General features: G+C 33.3%; 2 long non-coding RNA genes across 2 annotated transcripts in view; both read right to left on the bottom strand.

Annotated features, from left to right (window-relative positions):
- Positions 1 to 1,294: 1,294 nt before the first annotated feature.
- The window catches only part of LOC143059000 (uncharacterized), a 30,645-nt gene continuing 12,985 nt past the window's right edge, over positions 1,295 to 18,954 (bottom strand). The window contains exons 2-4 of the long non-coding RNA XR_012973329.1: positions 8,040 to 8,137; positions 3,972 to 4,048; positions 1,295 to 1,423 (exon numbers count right to left, since the gene is read on the bottom strand). This is a non-coding gene — a long non-coding RNA (uncharacterized LOC143059000). The remainder of the gene's footprint in view (positions 1,424 to 3,971; positions 4,049 to 8,039; positions 8,138 to 18,954) is intronic.
- LOC143059854 (uncharacterized) lies at positions 9,822 to 16,417 on the bottom strand. The gene is made up of 3 exons (XR_012973635.1): positions 16,310 to 16,417; positions 11,519 to 11,611; positions 9,822 to 10,510 (listed from the first exon to the last, which is right to left on the bottom strand). It is a non-coding gene; the product is annotated as an uncharacterized LOC143059854 (long non-coding RNA).

An 18,954-nucleotide genomic window follows, 5' to 3' on the forward strand; every position in this document is an offset into this window, starting at 1 on the left:
ACAAACAACAGTCTACAAAACACAACGTAGAAAAATAAAGACTAAGCAACACGAGCTCCATAAAAAAAACCTGGGTGATATCAGGTGTATCGAAAGGGTAAGCAGATCCTGCTCTAAACAATCGCAGTGCTCAACATTAAAGAACTAAATATAAAACAGACGGAATGCACACCATTACAGAATTCAATAGTAAACAAACGCAGTGCTCAACATTACAGAACTAAATATTAAACAGACGCAGTGCTCAACATTACAGAACTAAATATTAAACTGACGCAGTGCTAAACATTACAGAACTAAATGTTGAACAGACACAGTGCTCAACATTACATAGTTTTTTACTCAATATTAAACAGACGCAGTGCTCAACATTAAAGAACTAAATATTAAACTGACGCAGTGCTAAACATTACAGAACTAAATGTTGAACAGACACAGTGCTCAACATTACATACTTAATATTAAACAGACGCAGTGCTCAACATTAAAGAATTAGATATTAAACAGACGCAGTGCTCAACATTACAGAACTAAATTTTAAAAAACGCAGTGCTCAACAGAACTAAATAAACAAACAAAAACAAGTTCAATTTTAATGTCTTTAATAATTTTGAGTCTGCATACAAAACGATCTTATTTGTGATTGATTAAAAAAAGCTACCATTTTTCAAGTGTGCATCAAACTGTGGCTTTATCACTTTTTTACCACAGCTTTCATTTCTTGATAAATGATAACTATTAAGCAATCAGAAATGTGAGCGGTGTACTCGACTATTTTTTATGATTATGTCATTTTTAGCTTATTATTTTTTTTTAGCTTCAATAAAGAATATTTTCGTCTGGTACAGAATTTCAATGCAGTTTTGTTTAATGTAATGGCTGTTTCCCTGATGTTTATCGCCAGTGTATGTCTCGTATTCAAGGACCTGAATAGTTTAAGTTTTTAAAGTAAAAATATTGATAAATTGATCATTTATTTATTTCCTTTTTCGTCTGCTATATTTTTAAATATTTCTATATCAACTATTGGTAAGATTCCATTATGTATACTATCTATATTTCCCCATGGCTTTCAACTACTTTATTTGAAACACAATTATTGCCTTGTAACGTAAAGTTTCAGTTTAATATAAAAAGATTCGATATTTAACTTCCGTTTTTAAAATTTGACAGAGATTTCCACTTTTTTGTTTATTTCAAGTTTTTGGTTTATACCCCATATCTTCTTTCATTCAGTTAACTAAATGAATATCAAATACGAACAATTTCAAATATTAATTTACATTTTACAAAATGTTTCATTTTATGTCTTCTGTCTTTTTAATCACATCTTGGTTTATAAAATCACACAACTATCTTTGTTGCAGGTCGACAGTTCTTTTGGTTCCATACCACGATCAGCTTGGCGTATAATCTCTATCAGCTAAAATGTAGAAAATTAACAGACATATTTGAATAATTTATATATACAAATAATGATGACTTTTGTGTGTAATTATATATATTCTTATAAATAATAGATTCATTAATTGATAAATTGTTTTCTTTTTTATTTTGTGTATTATCGAATAGACTATTTCATATAACCAACTTTTCACTCCGGAATACTAGAATATAATTTTCCAACTTGTCATCTACTCTGTGGTAGAACATTTTGTTACTCCGTATTTTAAGAGCAACTAAAAAAGTAAAATCAATTTTACAATCGGTGCAAATTTGTGAGAGAAAAAAATCGGTTGCGTTGTGTTTTCGTACCTATCTATGAATATAAATAAGAAGATAAATATGAGTGCCAATGAGACAACTATCCATCCATATCACAATGTACAATTATAGGTCAAAGTACGGCCTTCAACACGGAGCCTTGGCTCACACCGAACAACAAGCTATAAAGGGCCACAAAAAGACTAGTGTAAAACAATTCAAACAGCAAGACCAACGGTCTAATAATATACATTAAGGGAATTATTTTACATATGCAATACAAAAAAACTGTAGTGTTTTTAAATGAAACTGTACATATTGAAAACTCTTAATAAAACGATATTGACAAAGTAGTTGTTATTTATTTAGTCATACACGTGTATCATGTATACTGTTTAAGGAATGACTTTATATTTGTTCTGTCTATGAAAAAATAACATCAAAATTGTGGTGCACACTGAATAACCCGCGTAACAAAATTATGTCTATGAGCTGATAGACAAAAAACTTTCAGCCAATCAAAAGACGTGTTACATTCAAAATTAAATTATTTCAAAATGTCCGGAACAAAATTCCTTTTTTTTTTGTTTGTTTATTTTTATCAAGAACTGCTTTAGAATGATTAGGCAATTTAATTCACCAATTGTCATAACTGTGTTAACATTATTGAATTTCCATGACATTAACATGTTTTGTAAACTATTTTGAAAGGTTTTTTTATTTGTCTTTAAAGCAAACACACAGATCTATCATCAATTTTGTATAAATTCATATAATGCATTATTCGTTCTCTGTTGAAAAATATGTCATTTAAAAAAGAGGTTATTTTGAATTTCATCAGCGAACAATCTTTAAAAACGAAATGAAATCTTTTCAATACAAATAAAAGTACCGGAAGTTTGTTTTTTTTTTTTAATTCTGGGTCAACACACCAGTCAGGACGAATCCAGGGTCCCAGGAAAAAGGGGGCGTAATTGAGCAAAATTGTAAAACATACCGCCGAGCTAAGAGATGCGAAATTATTTTGTTGACGATTTTAAGCAAAAAAAGAGATTAATTCCTTTATCAAACGGGAGGGGGTACACCCTCTGTGCCCCTGAATCCGCCACTGGGAAGGAAGACGCACTAACATTAAAACAATTCGACGCCAATTGTTACATCATTGTAAAACAAGACCAATACCGTGTCTGGACCTGCGTCGCTGCATGCAATTCATTGAGGTAACATGTATACTGGAGCTGATCATTCCCAAACCAAATATTATAATCGTACAAGAGGAGCGTAAAAAGTATTGACGAAAATTTCCATTGATCAATGAGTGTCGTAAAATTTCAAACTATCCTCAAAGAGAATGTGACTACACGGCAGATGTAAAAATTGCTTACTCGCTACAACTGAACATTATCAAGCTGCAGGCCAAGTATTACATCATTTCCTTTCATAGAAGCCGAGAAAACTTTGACGATGTTTTTTCTTGTACAATGAGTGTTGTAAAACTATCAGCAAGCATGAAGTGGCTACACGGTAGATGTAAACATTCGTGTTTGATTACTCGGTGCAACTTAAAATTAACAAGCTGCAGACGACGAAATAGTAAATCATGATTCCCTTGTATAGAAGACAAGAAAACTTTGACGAAAGTTTACTTTCTTTCGGACGGACTGACGGAGTCGTGCGGTTACCAGACCTGCTTCCGCCTTCGGCGACGCAGATAAACATTATATCTAGCAAACTAAACATTAAAATTTGGTGTTATTTGTTTTTACTTTCACTCAATAATCTATAGGACATTTAGGGAACGACCATTTAAATTCAAAGGGGGGGGGGGGTATGGTTTTTTCCTTAAAATATATTCTAATCCCCAATTTGATGGAAAAAAATATTGTGGTCTAGCAGATGACACAAAACAAATATTCTGAATCCAGATTTTCCCCATACCTTATAGTGTTAAATTTTGAAGAAAAATCATTTGATTGATAGCGTCGAAAAACTGGGGGGGGGGGGGGGGGGGGGGGGGGGGGGGGGGGGTGTCGGGATCTGACTCAGACAAAAAAAAACATACCCTCCCTCTTTTGAAGTTAAATGGTTGCTCCCTTACATGACTTCAGTTCATAATAATTATATTTTTTAACTTATTTTTAAGTGTTTTCTTAAACATGTTGTTTTGTTGTATTTATGTCTAAGGCTTCCAAGTACAATAACTATATACAAGTGGACGATGAATATTATAAACACAACCTTGGACTAATAAAAAAAACCAAACTTACATCATCTTCAATTGGCCAGCCATGCAACTTCAATTTGGAAAAAACCTGTTTGTCATTGATCGTAATTTCAAATGAAGCTGAAATAATAAAACTGTATTAAAAAGGTTTTCAATTTTCTCCTCATTGTTGCATGTTTAAGTTACACGGGAGTTATGGATCCTGACAGTAAATTGATTCTAAAAAACAGATTGATGTCGAACTTAGATGCGTTTCCAATTCAATATTTTCTCTTTGATCTCTTTCGAAGACGATTGGTCCTTTTTCCCTAGTATTCATTACACATTTGCGGACGATTTTGTCATTTATAGAATGAAAAATTATTTCCCCTTAAGACATATTTTTTTTTGATATTTGGAAGATTAGATTATATATATATGTGGGCCACTGCTTGAAAAAAAGTTCTTAAAATGAAAACAACAAATTTTATATTTGATGCATCAGAAGCGCTTTTCTAGGTTTGCCTTCATCAGGAGCACTCCTGAATGTTAAAATACATATTTGGGTCTTGTTGTCTTTTGTAATCTAATCTGTAATTTCAACCTCTTGTAGTTTTGTTTGTGGTAAATTAATGGGATAATTAAAAAGAAAAAAGAAATAATTTATCCTTCTCGACAAACAAAAATTCAATGATACCAGGTTAATTATTTTGTTTCGTTTCGGGACTCATCAGTTGCGGTCGAATTGAAACAGTTGGAAGGCCAACTCAAATTGTAGTTAAAAGTAAAATCACAAAAATTCCGAACTCCAAGGAACATTCAAAACGGAAAGTCCCTAATTAAATGGTAAAATCAAAAGCTCAAGCATATCAAACGAATGGATAACAACTGTCATATTCATGACTTGGTAAAGGAATTTCCTCATGTAGAAAATGGTGGATTAAACCTGGTTTTATAGTTATCTAAACCTCCCACTCGATGACAGTCGCATAGAATTCCATTATATTGACAACAATGTGTGAGGAAAACAAACAGACACACATGTAATCAGTAAAATTATCAAAAATGTGGGTATTGTTATAATGTTAATTTCTAGAAAAACAAAATGGCTCTATAGACAAAGTACATAAGCAAAAATGAAAGACAAGAATACAAAAAATGACCATGTAGCACAATAACACGTGAATGGCGGGATGTATAAATAGCGAGACACGCCAAAAGTATATTACAAAAATGGACTCAACGGTAAAGGAATAAAATATACAAAGAAAAACACCATGACACAATTAAGATCATCATGTATTTTTTGTGAAGTTGATACGGAATAATTATCAACAAGCTCTTGGTATCTTCCGATGAACTTTTTTTTAGAAAAAAAAAGGACGAGACGTTTTTTGACATAACCCTGGTTCATCAACTTTCTGCTCAGACATTGGTGACGTTTTAAAAAAGCTCTTGAATACCAAATGAGTTGGGAAATGTATATCCCATGTGCAGATGAAGTTGTTTATAATAGAGCATTAATTTTAATACCAAAAATTCCGAAAAGTTGTGCCAAATACGGCTAAGGGAATCTCCAACTTTGGTCAGAAAAACCTTAGTGGCTAGAATAATTCCACATTTCATATACTGTGTAACAGTAAATTTCAGAAAATGAACATGTCAGGTTGACAGAAAATGCTGACTACTGGCCAGATGATAACCTCGGGGTCCACCAGCAGAGGCATCGACTCAATTTTCTAAGAATGTAATAGACTATTTTCATATTACCGACTTTTAACTCCGGATTATATAATTTGTCGACTGGTTACCTTGGACATCATGGTACCAAGTCAGGTAAGAGCAAACTAAAGAAGTAAAATCAAGCTTTCAATCGGTACAAATTAGGGGAAAATTACCTGCTTAACATTTTTTTTCACTACAAAATCATCGTAAAACAGTAAACTTGCCCCTAAAATTACACCGATTATTTGTTTGATTTTACTTATTTTGGTTGCTCTTACTTGACCGAGTACCATGATGTCCAAGGTAACTAGTCGACAAATTATATAATCCGGAGTCAAAAGTCGGTAATATGAAAATAGTATATTGCAGTGTAGTGCACGTGGGATGTACAAGTGCGCTGCTTTCTGCGTCTGATCAGTATAGGGAATTTATGCTTAAGTTTAATTTAGTACTAAATTTTTCATCTGTATCTTTGATCATTTTGATGATTGATTGATTGTTGCTTGCTTTACGTCCAGTGACAAATATTTCATGCATTTTAAGGACATCAGCAAATTTAGTAACAATGAAGTATGTCCGATAATAGGGTTGAATTGGGATGAAAGGCGAGAAAGTTGGACTGCCACTTGAACAGAAGGGTATATTGGAAAGGGACAAAAATTTAGCTTTGTAACAGACCACCTAAGGACCTCTCAAAGAGCTGTGCAAGGGTTTAAAACGTGCAGAGAGCGTGGTACAGTCGCTACACGAGGCATCGGAATCAACTTCCCCATTCTGATCGGATATGGCAGCCGCTTTACTACCGGTCGGAAGAGGGAATTTATGCTTAATCCTACCCGACCAAAATTGCAAAACACTTAATAATTGATCTACTGCTGAATTTATTTTCGTCCTGAATGTATTTTAGATATTGGCAATGGACGCTTAGAAAACGTCATTTACCGTCAATAAATAAAATGAAATGACATAATAATAAACTCATCATAGATACCAGGATTAAAATTTGGTACGCCAGACGCGCGTTTCGTCTTAGGGAGCTACCATTTGATTTTTAGGGGGGGGTGGGGGGCTAGGATGAAATTTGAAAAAAGGCAAGACAGGTCAGGAGTTTTGAGTAAAAAAAAGGCAGGATGAGCAACTTGGCAAAAAAAAAAAGGCAGGATGACAATTTATGTAAACAAAAGTCAGGATAAACTAATAAAAAAAGGCAGGACCGAATGGAGTGAAAAATAAAAAGGCAGAACAGAGATTGCATCTAAAAAAAAAGCAGGACACAATTTTTCATCCTAGCACCCTCATAAAAATCAAATGGTAGCTCCCTTAAAATAAAAAGGCCAAATAAAGTACGAAGTTGATGAGCATTGAGGACCCGAAATTCTGACAGGTTTTGTCAAAGCAGCTAAGGTAATATAATCCTGGGTTAGAAAATCCTTAGTATTTCAAAAAAATCAGAGTTTTGAAGCAGCTAACTAATAATTATGACCATACCAATGATAATTCTTGTCAACACAGAAGTGTAAAAAGTTAACCTCGGAAAACAGCTATTTGTTTGCAATAAACCAAATCTAATATCTATATATACTTTTTCACTTTTTTGGTCTTATAGAAAAATTAATGTTGTTTGTGCTGTTTTAGACCCTTCTACAACGAAATTTGTTTTACATGCACACGTATAAAAATTGCGGTTTGTATCCAACGCAATCATACTAGGTTTGAACGTAGTTTTCAATTTAGACTCGTTTATATTTTTTCGTTTGGGCTTGTATCATATTTTCCCTCCGGTTTATATGATCCGTTCATCCTATATTGACTCTTAAAATTCAAGAATCTATCTAAAAATGAGGGTACTTTTTATATGGCCTTCCAAATACCGTTTCGATCCCTAACATCACTGAAGAGACATTCATTGTCGAAATCCGGATCTGGTGTACTAAAAAAATATTGACACCGTATGTTTGTGGCATAACATCGTGGCCACAAGTTATTTTTTTTCTGTTAAGTATTAAATTTATACTATAGTAAGATCCATTTTGTTACATCTTGTGATCAATTTTATTTGGCAATCGCCAATGGCAGTCAGCAGGGTTAAAGAACATGAGTTGTTCGACCTGTTAGTAAAATGCGTTCTGTTTAAATATACTTTTTCACTTTTTTGGTCTTTTAGAATATGTTGTTTGTGCTGTTTTTAGACCCTTCTACAACGACATTTGTTTTACATGCACACGTATAAAAATTGCGGTTTTTATCCAACGCAATCATATAATTATGTAGGTTTGAACGTAGTTTTCAATTTAGACTCGTTTATATATATAAATATAGGTTGATTTCTTTTTATTAAATTTATTATGTCTGCATGATTGTCGGTATTTTTTTTTTAATCTTTTCCTATCGTAAATCAATTACGTACATTTGCGACCCTTTGATCCTGTAATGTCAGCACCCGGTACCTCAGCAAGGATGCGCGTGCGAAGCGCCTCGTACTTGCCTGCGTAACCTCATCCGCTACTGCAAAATATTTTGAAAACATCAATATTAATATATAAAAGATTGCAGTTTAATTTAGTACTAAATTTTTCATCAGTATCTTTGATAATTTTGATGAGATTGATTGATTGTTGCTTGCTTTACGTCCAGTGACAAATATTTCGTGCATTTTCAGGACATCAACAAATTTATTAACAATGAAGTATGTCCGATAATAGGGGTTAATTGGGATGAAAGGCGAGAAAGTTGGACTGCCACTGGAACAGAAGGGTATATTGGAAAGGGACAAAAATTTAGCTTTGCAACAGGCCACCTAAGGGCCTCTCAAAGAGCTGCGCAAGGGTTTATAACCTGCAGCGAGCGTGACACAGTCGCTACACGAGGCATCGGAATTAACTTCATTCTGATCGGATATGGCTGCCGCTTTACTGCCGGTCGGAAGATTGAATAATTGAATTTTTGTATTTTAACGCCAATTTCAGCACTTTTTGGCTATTTCGTGGCGGCCAGTTTTTATTGGAAAAGGAAACCGGAAAGAACCATAGACCTTCGGCAGAAAACCCTAGTCAATTTAAATTGGATTCGAACGTATCTGTTACGTGCGGGCTCGAACTCACAACCTCAGTGTTGAGAGGCTTGTGGTACAGCAGTTGAATTACATGACCACTTGGCACCGAGGCCAACCGTTTGGGAGAAGACACAGAGATGACAACATGTCTTTACTCCAATCACCCGTACGTTTATGTCAATCATTTTCATCAAAGTATTCTAAGCTTCTAGGTTACATAGATTATTTCCAATCTTTTTCAGGTAAATGCTTAAAATACATTGATGAAACTTGACTTTTACAAACTCATCACTGAATTAAAAGAGTTATCTCCCTGAACCAAGGTCTACCCCCTTAAAATACAAAATATAGAATTACATCCCATTCAGTTTTTGTTTGTTAACTTAAAACTTGCCTCGTCACGATTATCTAAATAATCCTTGATATGTTCAGTGACCTTTTTTAATGGATCATATAACAGTCTCCGGGACAAGTTTGCAATTCCGCTGAGTGCAAAAGTTGTCACCTTAATTTTTGGAGTTAAGTCAAAATAAAGTTGATAACTTGGTTGGTATTAGTTCCCTGATATTTGTCCTAAAATTTTTTGGATCTAGCACCACTGTTGAAAAAGTTATGCCCCTTTTTTCAACAATTTCCTCAGAGGAAAAGTACTTTTCCTCAAGGGAAATCAAATTTCCCTGAAGGAAAAAGATTTTTCCTCAAGGGAAATTGTTTTTTCCTCAAGGGAAAAAGATTTCCCTTAGGGAATTTGCTGCATAATTATTTCCTTTGAGGAAATTCTATTTCCTTAGAGGAAATTCTTTTTCCTTAAAGGAAATTCTTTTTCCTTTGAGGAAATTTGCAGCTTCAAATTTTCCTTGGAGGAAATACTTTTTCCTGTGAGGAAATTTGTAGCTTCAAATTTTCCTTGGAGGAAATACTTTTTCCTGTGAGGAAATTTTTGACAAACACTTTTCCTTGGAGGAAAATTCAAGACAACAAATTTCCTCTAAGGAAATCATTGATCTTCAAATTTCCTCTAGGGAAATTTCTGAACATCAAATTTCCCTTAAGGAAATGTTTTTCCTCTATGGAAATTTCATAACAGTACAAACAGTATTAATATATTTTCTCCTAGACTGAATTATTGATACAAAAGATAATTAAAACTTTAATACTGTAATACAAATTTTCATGGTGAGTATTAAACATACAAAAACAAAAGGCTGACTGTTTAGCATGTTTAAGACAATACAATAATAAGCAAAACGCTATGAATATCATACCATTTGTGATGTTATTAATATTGTGCTCATATTTGCATATTAAATCAAATAAACACTTTTCATGTCAAATTAACTTGTCTTCTGTTTCAGCTGCTGTGTATTCGACCCCCTACATAACAGTTCAGTGCATGAATAATTCAATCCACAAGACATCTTCCTTCAATTGGTTGAATAAATTTTGGCAACATGTTCTTCAAACATCTTCTTTGTATATTTGATATGATGGAGCCATGTACATGAATGGATAAAGCAGGTGTTTATTTCGACAACAAACATGACAAAGATACTATTTTTTTTCTTAATTTCTCCATAATCCATCAGTTAATATGAATGTAGGTTGTTACATTTTACACAATTGTGTTCTTTGATAGTACTCCATTTTGTTTATAGCAATTTTGTAGGATTTTTTCTATTTCTTTTTCCAGAAAAACACACAGTTGAGTTCATTTCACATTAATAATCCAATTAGCACATTATGTAGAAAAGTATTAACAATTAAGTTTCCTCTTCAGTATAGACCTGCAGGACCTGTTGATGATCATAAAAACCAAGATATCTGACCTATAAATACACAAAATAAAAAAAAATGTTATAAATGGAGAAAAAAACAGCAATATAAATAAGCTTATTTTATCATGTTTTAATGAACATTTTGAGAAACTTTCATTTGATATTCTTACTTGTCATGCTTATGAGTTCTCTTATTTCAGTGCTTTGTGTCCAAGATTTAATATTCGTTGTTTAGTGCCTTGCAGTGATATTTAAAGTTGAGCCACTTGCAATAGTTGTTATAGAATGTTCATATGTTGTGTTAATATTTGAACCACTGTCCTATATTATGGTCAGGTTGAGTGCTCACAGACATGAGGCCTAAATTAATATATTGTTTTTTTTCCCTAATCCCTATTCTGACAAGCCAGGTGTGGGTAGTTAGGTAGGTAAATAATTTTATTTTTCCCAAAAGCCTGAATATTATCGGATGATCCGGCAAGCCCGAAAATCAGAAATGAATAAAATAATATTTGGCTTAGTTTTGACAATAAAATTTTATGAGTAGGGCCATTTTTGCAGGGTCGGTCAGGATTGGAGAAACAAACAATATTTTATATTAGGCATGATTTTTTTTTATTAATTGTTATTGACTTTGAACATGTTGAACTAAATTGGATTGTTTAAATCTTTATATGTTGAGATCTTTAATGGATGACCTATAGAGGAAGTGTTTTCTCATTATTGAAGGCAGGCCCATGATTGGCCTTTAATTTCTTGCATCCGCTTCATTGAACTCTGGTGGATAAGTCACTCATTTACCATACCACATTTTCTTATTTTTATATGAGTCATCATTCAAAGGCAATTTCTTTTATTACTGTAATTCAGAAATTATCGAAACTTTTTAGTAATGCGAATATTAAATGTGACTGGGTGAGTATCGCAAAAACAGAAACATATATATATATATATATATCATGTAACTATATAGATCTTTATGCAGATTTTTTTTGTAATCACAATAAGTTGTCCCTTCCCTGAAAAATCTGAATTTACAGTATATAGAAGTGGTCTTACCATTTAGGCCTTGTTGTATTCTGTTTATCTTGTTTTGCGCTCATTTCTATTGTAACTGTTTATATTTTTCATTATTTTTCTATATTTCTTGTCCTATAAAACATAAAAAGGGTAAAAACTATTATAAAACATCAGTTTGTGTTTTTCTTTATATTCAGTTATATTTAACATGTTTAAAAAGAATGGAATATTTGTGCTATTTCATTTCACAAACTTTTTGCCAGTCATGACTTTCAAAGACTTTCACCCTGGCCAATAGTTTAAAAAACAAACATTCCCATACTTTTTCTTTGTGTTCGTACTAATTTTTCATTTGACAACCAGATGCTCCGCAGGGCATAGCTTTATACGACCGCAGAGGTTGAACCCTGAACGGTTAGGGCAAGTATGGACACAACATTCAAGCTGGATTCAGCTCTAAATTTGGATTGTGATTAAATAGTTGACACAGCATAGGTTTCTGACACAGAATGAATGTGTTCTAATGAACTTAAAATTTTTGTTTCTCTTAGAGCAATTCACTATGCTGTTGAATATTAATCCTCTCAAAAAAATGTTTGAAGAAATTTTCTTTTTTATTTATGAAATTTCAAATGAGAAAAATTGAACCCAATTTTTTTAATCACATCCCCCTTTCCCTTATTCCAAAACTAATCTCAATTAAAATTTCTAATGGAGTTTGCAACAATAACTACTCATTTAAATACATCATAAAATATTAAGATGTAAAAAAACTGCTTGTTATCACTGAATGGTAAAGATTATTTTAATTTATCAGTTGGTAGTAAAAAGTGAATATACATTGTATATTGTATATAACAAAGATTTAAGTTGATTCTGGACAAAGAAAGATAACTCCAATTAAAAAAAAATCTTGCTATTGCACAATATTTTGCAATTAGATATTTCTTGCTTACTATTCTGGACAAAGAAAGATAACTCTAATTAATTTTTTTTTTGATATTTCACAATATTGTGCAATTAGATGTTTCTTGCCATTGCGCAATACTGTGCAATTGAAAAGACTTGCTATTGCACAATACTTAATATAATAATTTTAGATCCTGATTTGGACCAACTTGAAAACTGGGCCCATAATAAAAAATCTAAGTACATTTTTGAATTCAGCATATCAAAGAACTTCAAGATTTCAATTTTTGTTAAAATCAGACTAAGTTTAATTTTGGACCCTTTGGACTTTAGTGTAGACCAATTTGAAAACACCAGACCAAAAATGAAGAATCTACATACACAGTTAGATTTGGTATATCAAAGAACCCCATTTATTCAATTTTTGAAGAAATCAAACAAAGTTTAATTTTGGACCCCGATTTGGACCAACTTGAAAACTGGGCCAATAATCAAGAATCTAATTACATTTTTAGATTCAGCATATCAAAGAACCTAACTGATTCATTTTTTGTCAAAATCAAACTAAGTTTAATTTTGGACCCTTTGGACCTTAATGTAGACCAATTTGAAAACGGGACCAAAAGTTAAGAATCTACATACACAGTCATGACAGTTAGATTCAGCATATCAAAGAACCCCAATTATTCAATTTTGATGAAATCAAACAAAAGTTTAATTTTGGACCCTTTGGGCCCCTTATTATGTTGGGACCAAAACTCCCAAAATCAAACCCAACCTTTCTTTTATGGTCATAAACCTTGTGTTTAAATTTCATAGATTTCTATTTACTTATACTAACGTTATGGTGCGAAAACCAAGAAAAATGCTTATTTGGGTCCCTTTTTGGCCCCTAATTCCTAAACTGTTGGGACCTAAACTCCCAAAATCAATACCAACCTTCCTTTTGTAGTCATTAACATTGTGTTTAAATTTCATTGATTTCTATTTACTTAAACTAATGTTATTGTGCGAAAACCAAGAATAATGCTTATTTGGGCCCTTTTTTGGCCCCTAATTCCTAAACTGTTGAGACCAAAACTCCCAAAATCAATCCCAACCGTTCTTTTGTGGTCATAAACCTTGTGTCAAAATTTCATAGATTTCTATTAACTTAAACTAAAGTTATAGTGCGAAAACCAAGAAAATGCTTATTTGGGCCCTTTTTGGCCCCTAATTCCTAAAATGTTGGGACCAAAACTCCCAAAATCAATACCAACCTTCCTTTTGTGGTGATAAACCTTGTGTTAAAATTTCATAGATTTCCATTCACTTTTACTAAAGTTAGAGTGCGAAAACTAAAAGTATTCGGACGCCGGACGACGACGACGACGACGCCGACGCCAACGTGATAGCAATATACGACGAAAATTTTTTCAAAATTTGCGGTCGTATAACAAAGACATGATTCAACTATTCTTCTAAAATTTGTTTCGCTTGACTACGTTAAACTCTGAAATATTGTTAACAGTATAATCTGTATGTGTCTCACTTGTCAAAATTTCAAATTAATATATAAATAACCAATAAAAATGCTATGCATGGCTCAGCTTGATACAAACGTACAGGTTGAACCCAGAACAGTTGGGGCAAGTATGGACACAACATTCAAGCTCGATAAACTCTGAATTTTAAATTTGGATTGTGATTCAATAGTTGATGCAGCATAGGTTTCTGACACAGAATGAATGCGGTCCAAGTACTTAAAAATTTTAAATTGACAATTAACCTCTAAAATGGTCCAATATTCAAAATCTCAATACATGGTTAGATGCAGCATATCAACATGATCAAAGAACCCCAATAATTCATTTTTTGGTGAAATCAAATAAAGTTAAATTTTGGACCTTTTAGAACTCAATGTGGACCAATTTGATAACGGGCCAAAATATCAAAAATCTTAATGAATGGTTAGATTCAGCATATCAAAGAGCCTCATATAATCAATTTTTGTTGAAATCAAACAAAGTAAAATTTTGGACCCCGATTTGGACCAACTTGAAATTTGGGCCCATAATAAAAAAATCTATGTAAATATTCAGATTCAGCATATTAATCTGAACACCAAGAATTTAAATATTGTTAAAATCAAAATAAGTTTAATTTTGGACCCTTTGGACCTTAAGGTAGACCAATTTAAACAGGACCAAAAAACTAGGAATCTAAATACACAGTTAGATTTGGCATATCAAAGAACTCCAATAATTCAATTTTCTATAAAATCAAACAAAGTTTACTATTGGCCCCTGTTGGCCCCTAATTCATGTAATTCCTAAACTCTGAACAAAAACTCTGGTCACAAACCTTGTGTTTGAATTTCATAGATTTCTATTACTTGTACTAAAGTAATTAAGCGAAAACTAAATGTCCTGGGACAACGACGACTACATGATAAAATTGAGAATGGAAAAAGGGAATGTGTCAAAGAGACAACAACCTGACCATAGATTCGAGGGTTGGAATCCTTTTCTTTTACCGAGCAATGCATTTGAATGGGAGATATAGTTGGAACCCCTCTTTGCTCTTGGTTGCGACCCCCCTTTTAAAATGGCTGGATCCGCCCCTGAGAAGCATTATAGAAAAATCTATAAGCTTTAACTCAAAATAAGGATAATTTTATTTTTAAAGGGCAGGCACAGATCCAGAGAGGGGTTCAAGGGATTGGAACCCCCCTTTTTTCGGATTATCAATGCATTTGAATAGGGACATGTAATTGGACCCCCCCCCCCTTTCCCCTTTTGTCCTGGGTTAGAATCCCACCCCCACCCCTTTTTAAAATGACTGGATCCGCCCCTTAAGGGTCTATAATTAAGTTTGACAACATCAGACATACTACTTTATCAAAAAAAAAATGCCACATTTCATCCAATTTAATTTCATCCCTTACTTGCTACATGTATTTCATCCATAATATTTAAAGAAATAAATTTGGGAGGAGTATGATTTTAATTTGCAAGTTATTAACTATCCAAACTAGAGACCTAATAGAGTAGATATATACTTGACTAATTTAAATCAAACTTGGGGTGACTGGGAACAAAGATTTAAGGGAATAGATGACAGTTAACCTACAATGACCTAGTTTCATAGCAATAGCATACATTAATAAAGACTACATGGTCATTCTGATGTTTAAACGTGGTTTAAACTTTGGGTGTTCATTTTTTAATGTTTAACATGTTTAAAGCTAACAGTTTCAACTACATACATGTATCAAGATTTGATCCTACATTATTTAAATATTGAAAAAAAATAGCTTTTTAAATTTGGATCTATATATAATTGTGAATGTCACATGGATGTATTTTAATGTAAAGCATCTGAAAAATCATTAGCCGTCTCATATTTATTTCAGTTCTTCAAAAGGCAAATTTATATGAGCTTATGCTGAAAATAGAGATTTCTTATTAAGGAGAAATCCCTGCCCCCCTTTTTGTGTGAAAAATTTTGTTGATTATATAGGGAATCACAGAAACATGACTGAGGCAAGCATCCCCCATCTGAACCCCCCCCCCCCCCCAATGAAAAGTTCTGGATCCCCCCCCCCCCCCCATCAACCTTTCACTCAGGTCATTGGTGAAGAGTTGTCACATGTTTGTTTAGCTTGTGTAGGTGTAAGCATAGATGTAATACATCTATGGTGTAAGTCAGTAAGGAGGCAACCATTTGATGTGTAGCCGTAGGCCGGGTGAAAAATGTGATTAATCTTGCTTTGTAAACTTTAGCTGCGGAACCGTAGCTCTTAGGTCCTTATGTTATTTTTTGACTATTTGCGGACCATAGATCATAGATCTATGGTCCGCAAAATCAAAAAAAATTAAAAAAGGACCATAAGAGTTACGGTTCCGCAGCTATGTAAACTTGTGCTTTAAATAAAATTACCAATCCATTAAAAAATCTGTGAGCCCAATCTCATCCAGTGAAATAGATTATAGTCTGTTTTCGAAGTTATATGGAAGTAAGTTAGTAGTCCAGATAATTATGACGCATCATGGCATTGCAAGGCATTTTTTCTAAGGAGAAGTGTAGAATGGGGGAATGGAACCAATAAATTGATCGGATCCGAAATGTTCTTCCCAGTAAAGGAGCACCTATTATTTTGTAGGTAATTATTATTAGTGTCGGTGGTCTCACAAGTAAATCAGAGTGAATATTGCATGCACATTAAAATTAGCAGAGAAGAGACAATTATCAACTTGTGTATTATTCATTTTCTCGCAGTTATTTACGGTAAATCAGCTATATAGACATAGGAAGATGTGGTGTATGTATATATATCCCAAAACAGGTGTTCGGTTCTAGTACTATATAGTGGCTATAGTATATGACTTTTAAATAACAATTATCAATTATATCTGTATTCTGTGGCGGGTCGAAGGGGATGGAATCCGGGGTTGGCCTCCCCTAGCATTTTGTGAGCAAGCATTGCATAAATGATAATCTCGGGAATCCTCTCAAGTTCCTATATACAAGGTGATAGGACGTTCCGTTGGAATAGGTTACCTGTGCATCAGGGAAAGTTTTAAGGCATAGCGTGAAAAGGTAGCCTATTCCAACGGAACCGAACGTCCTATCACCTTGTATATAGGAACCTTAAAAATATGTGAATAGGTCGGGAAAAACTCTCTTTTGACACTTAGGTATGCTTAGACACCCCTTATTTAATGGAGACATGTAGTTGGAACCCCCTTTATTATGGCTGGATCCGCCCATGATTTTACATGTAAATCAAGCCCCGGGTATTTGTTGGCATAACGGTAACCACGAAAGGGGTGGGGGGCTAATTAAAAGCACGAGGAATTATAAATATACAATTCATCAGGGGTAGAGTGCATCGAGGAATGGGAATTAAAATTGTCTCTTCACGATGATCGAAAAAAGTATCTTGGACGTTATTTTCATCATCTTGTCTGCAACACTCTGAATAATGAGCTTCAAGGCGAAAACAAGGCATGTGAAATACTAATAACATACACTTCTTTTTTTATACGTTGTATGGACAAACCCATAAATCCCTCAACAAAAATTGCTTGATTCATGTCATATCAAATAAATTACAGCGCGGAAAGGTAACTTTAATTTAATATCAAAACTAAATTTTTGTTATATTTTTCAATAAATTTATAAATCTTTTAATTAGGCATGCGTTGCGTGAGTTCCATTTCATGAGACCTACACAGATTTCTATAAAACAAATCAAAAATTATAAATACAGTTTTTCAATTCTTTCCGGCATAGACAAAAAAAATATGTATATAATCAAGGATTTGTATAGTAAGAAAATCCTTGATATAATCTATATACGATTTGGTTGAATTATTTCACTTCATTATAATGATAAATCCTTTAGTTCTTAAATTTTTAATTAAAATGAATTTATCATTTTGATATCTAACGATAAACTTTTTAAATTGAAGTGACATGGTCAGTAACCTAATTAGTTGCATGGCTGATTACCATCTTTCCACATGACAGTAGCGTGTACCCTCGGGGTTATATCGGGGTGTGTATAACTTATAATTTTCTGGGGAACATCCTGTCCACGTGTAGTACTTAGCATATATTGCAACAGATGACATTAAACAAATTTTCTTTGTAGCGTCGGAGGCAATTTCATGTTCGACCACACAAAATATTTCACAAAAAAGATATGATAAAATCAAAAGAAAAAGATAAAGAAATATTAACAAATAAAGGTGGAATTGAGTAAACGGGGATTCGTGTTTTTATGAGCTTATTTTCAGTGAACAACAACAAATGGAAGTTTTTAACGACCTTGTGTGACCTATAGTTGTTAATGTTTGTGTCATTTTGGTCTTTTGTGGATAGTTGTCTCATTGGCAATCATACCACATCTTTTTGACTGGCTATATACATGATATAATATATATAGCACTTGCACGGTCGGTCCAGTGGACATATTTCATACTAGATAACTTATACAGCAATTCTTTTTATATATATGAAAATTATTGTCCGATCTGATACACGTACCTATAATGTACAGAATTTTGAACAGCTTCAAATATATGGGGTCCGTAGAAACACCGCAAAGGACCTCCTTAGTGCACTAAGAACAAACTTGAATGTGCACTAAGGACCTGATGGAATGATACAACTGTCACAAAGGATATGGCATATAGAAATAGACTTTGTAAAAGGAGAAGGTCTGGTAAGACACCTTTTTGGCCCCAAAATATAGCAGTTTTACAAAATTGTTAAAAGTAAACTTTTAGTTATTTTTTGGACAGTAGAATGCTTCTGCTACATAAATATGGGCTGTTTTTGACAATACATGGCACATATATCGGGTGCAAGCACCATAAAGTTATGCTAAATTGCAAAAACCATCTGAAAAGTGACATTTTCCGGCATATTTGGTGGATTTTTCATATTTAATTGAGCTTTTAATGACAAAATCAGTGAAAATCTTCCACATACACTAATAGAATCAAATAAAATAGACACTTAAGTGTTTCAAAAGTGGTCAAAATCTTTCGTCAGATGAACCTGAAATTTGAGGCCAA

Source organism: Mytilus galloprovincialis, chromosome 14 (genome assembly GCF_965363235.1).
Source record: "Mytilus galloprovincialis chromosome 14, xbMytGall1.hap1.1, whole genome shotgun sequence".
NCBI classification, from domain to species: Eukaryota; Metazoa; Mollusca; class Bivalvia; order Mytilida; family Mytilidae; genus Mytilus; species Mytilus galloprovincialis.